This window comes from Cibotium barometz, chromosome 57, assembly GCF_041138505.1.
Source record: "Cibotium barometz isolate CiBa-2024 chromosome 57, ASM4113850v1, whole genome shotgun sequence".
Lineage (NCBI taxonomy): Eukaryota > Viridiplantae > Streptophyta > Polypodiopsida > Cyatheales > Cibotiaceae > Cibotium > Cibotium barometz.
The window spans coordinates 27,836,387-27,840,465 of NC_141102.1; the positions used below are offsets into that span (position 1 = coordinate 27,836,387).

A 4,079-nucleotide genomic window follows, 5' to 3' on the forward strand; every position below is an offset into this window, starting at 1 on the left:
ACGAAAAGTGCGTGGAGATGGAACAAGACCCACACTTGGTTCAAGGAAGCCAACGCCTTTTTCCCCCGTATTCATGAGGCACGGCCGCTGGCTCGGTCCCCTAAAACAAGTCTTGTTCGTAACTCTACTATTCCCTAAGTATCGTAGGTTACGACTAGTAGAAAGCTACCCGACTGATCGGGTCCACCCATCCTTAGAATGGTACCGTCAGGGCATCCATTCTCCCACTTTCCACACACTCACCCGTTCAATTGTTTCCTAATTAAGTCCTACCACACTGTGAAACACTTAAAAACAAATTCCTTTGTTAATTAATAACACTTGATTCCTTAAAGAAAATCTTCCTTAGCACAACATTGAAATCAACGAGCATACTTACAGTGAAAAATATTTACAAAGACCCTGAAACCGGGCCGATATTCCAATCCAAACTCATGTCCAAACCATAACCATAACCACAACTACATCGATAATCTAGAATTCGATCTTCCAGCCTCAACCAGCTGGGTAAACCTCACGGACCGTCTCCCCTCGTCATCAGCCAGCCGATGAGGGCCAAGCCGTCCTGTCACCCCCTCAGGTACTGACGCTTGTACCAAACCCTCTCGCTCTTCGGAGGGGACGTCTCCTCATGAGGTGGGGGTTAAGTCACCGCACTAGCCTGGACCCACAGAACTAGGCAGCATATATACATCACCCTGGTGGTGAAAACCAATTCCCAGTGGCATAGGAGGGGATTGCCCTGGGCCGACTCCCGGCCTCGCTATATCCTCCGCCCGTCTACACAGACAAGCACGGAGTTAGCTAAGGGGGGGAGAAGCTGTACCTGCATCTTAGCAATAAACCAACAGTATATCCAATAAAAAGAGACATAGCCTTTATTCAATGAGTTCACGCATTAACAAAAAACCATCGTTTCGGAAAGACAATGATTCAAAAGCAAGATTACTTTCCTATAACTTTACTTAAGAGTAACCATAAGGTACTTTAGGCCATCTATACTAGGGTTTAACCTTGATTCCTTTCCTATTATTTCGAATCTTTGCATTAAACTTCATAAGAGAGAATTTTTTTCTTAAACTTATTAAATGACCAACCTGGTTATCATTTTCATGCCTATTCGCTTCAAGAGGGGCGAAGTCGATTGCAGGGACGCGATTCGCCTCGTTCCCTCCTTGGGCAGCGCGTGGTTCTTCAATTCGGCGGCGTTTCGGCGCCATAGGAGCACTAGAGTTTTAAGAGGATAGAGAGAAAACGAGGTGAATATAAGAGGTTGGGAGCGTGGAGAGAAAAGAGAGAATTCTACTGGTTCAAACGGATTCGAAAACGGAGTCCGTTTGGGGTAGGAAAAGCTTGTTGGGCTTATGGGTAGGAACGACCTCTTAGCCTAAGTTTAAGTCGCCGCATATGGGGGGGGGGGGAATTGAGAGGGGTGTCCTTAACTTGGAGAGCTCTTGAGAAGAGTGTACGTCTAGGGAGGCCTAGGGAAGAGTAAGGCAAGGGTTGAAGGAGAGGCACACTTTAAGTCTATTCACACGGGGGGGGAGAAGAGTGTAGGACATGTCCTAGAGCTTGAGAGAGAGCTTGCGCGTAGGGGCTTGCTGGGGGCTTGTCTGGAGAAGGGGGCTGGGAGGGTCCTTTTATAGGTGCTGGAGGGTGGACGTCCGGGTGCGGGAAGGTGACACCTGGGTGGTGTAGGTGTCCGGGAGAGGGTGTGGGCGTGAGACACCTGGGGGTGGAGGTGTCTCGAGGAGAGAGAAAGTGTGACACATGGGGGTGGAGGTGTCCCCAAGAGAGAGAGAGCGCGACACCTGTGGATAGAGGGTTCTGGGAGGAGGGGGTACGTGTAGGGGTGTGCTGGAGGGTGCGTCTAGGTCGTGTACACGCTTGGGTGTCCCGGGCGGATTGTCGGTTTTTTTCACGGGCGGCGCCCGTGGTGGGGCCCACGCCGGCCGCCCGCCGCCCCGGGGGGGTCAAAAAAATTTTATTTGACGAAAATGTCCGGCCTTGCCCCGTGACCATGGGGGCGTGTTCCGTTCGTTGATTAGACGCCTGGATAGTTACTATTTTTGGTCGGAAGTTCGCAGATTTAAAGGCCTAAAAGCTTAATTAAACCCATTCCGGGTACCCGTTTTTAGTTCAGAAAAAACTATTTTAAGCGTAAAATTACACGTAGATTCCAAATTTGGATTCAGAATTACAAATTTCTAAGTAAAAATGGCTCATTTTCCAAAAATAAAAGTTTTTTTGATCGTAAAAATGACAAACTAAGTTATATTTTTCAACTCTGAAGCAAGTACATTGTTATTTACAATGGGTATGTTACATTGGGGACTTCCCTAATGCTCCTCTCACTAGATTTGACCATTTATTCAATATAGATTTGGGCAATTATCCAAATATATATACACTTAATAGCTCACTCCCTCTTATATCGCTTTAAAGTATTTAACTTAGTCTAATATCTTAATTCATCTCTCTATGGTACTCAATCATGACTTGATTAAAATTTATAAAGATCTACAAAATTTATGAAACTAAGTTGATGACATCAAACTTTGAATAGGTTCAAAATGTCAAAGAGGAATACATCATCTACTTGATAAAAGTCCAAGAAAAGCTCTAGGCGTGAGATTATTTATGGTGTTAATGATGATAAGGCATGGACTTGGTACCTTAACTTCTACAATGAAGAGGAGAAGCAAATGAAACATGTGCAATTGTTTGCATTACAACCCAAGAAAGAGGCATACAAAAAGCATTTGTGTGGATAATAGAGACTCTAATAAATAATAGTTGTTGGATGCATTTTCTTATGATGATGCAAAGATGAAGACCGATTGTGTTCAGTCTATCTTGGTGTATAGAGGTGGAGGATGTTGCGCCTATAAGAAAATAATAAATAGATAAATTTTACAAGGTTCAGCCAATATTGCAAAGCATGAGGCTAGAGGTAAAACAAAAACAGTGAATCAGAAACCACAAACATCATCTACTTTGGTGATAAATATAGCTAAAGATTCTACAATGTTTCCATTTGGTGATACTACTATTGTGGTGGACCATGATCAAACAGAAACGAAGCTTGCAAAAAAGAATATTGAAGGCCGTTCTAGGTTGGTCACTTATGAGAAATACTATGCATTTGGACTACAAGATACTTTCCACATCCTAGTGAGAAATTGTCTACAAGCTCCTGCAATATATATGTCTACCTAAAAATGAGCAAGAAGCATGTCAAAACATTAGCACTCGCGATTGTGGATTGAATTCTATACCACCTGCATCATGTACTAATCTAATTCCTTTTGATGAGGCCAATGGAAAACCTTTGGAGATAGTGAGGGAGAGAACGTCTTCATAAGTACAAGTATTGGATACTTTTTGGCCAACACTCCATTTATGCAACCAAGGTCTTCACATAGAGCGTGACTGATGAAGCCATGACTCAAAGAAAGTAGTATTATGTAATTGCATCAGGACTTGGCAACATTTTCTTTTGCAACAATCAAATGTAGCTACATGGGAAACAACATCTAGTGTTGTCCTCCTTGAATTCCCTTTTATGCCCAACACTTTGCAAGAAAGTTGCATACAAAAATCTTGGTGTAGTAAAGACATTATTTGAGGGGATTGGAGGAAAAGAAACAGTTCCATACATTCATATGGATATTAACGACTCTAATAAATCAAACTTGTTGGATGCATTTTCTTATGATGATGCAAAGATGCAGATCGATGGTGCTTAGTCTATATTAACAATGGGTTGTTTTACAGAGGATAAGAATAATGAGCCTATGATAAAACAATACAAAGATGGATTTTACAAGGTTCAAGACAATATTTCAAAGGATGAGGCTAGAGGTAAAATAAAAATAGTCAGTGAGAAACCACAAACATCATCTACTTTGGCAAAACATACAGTTAAAGATTCTACCATTGTTCCATTTGGTGATACTGCTATTGTGGTGGACTATGATCAAACAAAGATGAAACTTGCAAAAAGAGTAGCGAAGGACGTTTTTGGGTTCATCAATTATGACTATTTTTTGCGTTGCAAAGAATGGTCAGTGAGAAAC

At 42.4% G+C, this 4,079-nt stretch overlaps 1 long non-coding RNA gene across 1 annotated transcript; it reads right to left on the reverse strand.

The window, feature by feature from the left end:
* Positions 1–587: 587 nt before the first annotated feature.
* On the reverse strand, positions 588–1,361 carry LOC147606623 (uncharacterized). Its single transcript, XR_015264931.1, has 2 exons — positions 1,098–1,361; positions 588–780 (listed from the first exon to the last, which is right to left on the reverse strand). It is a non-coding gene; the product is annotated as an uncharacterized LOC147606623 (long non-coding RNA).
* Between the last annotated feature and the right edge of the window lie 2,718 nt (positions 1,362–4,079).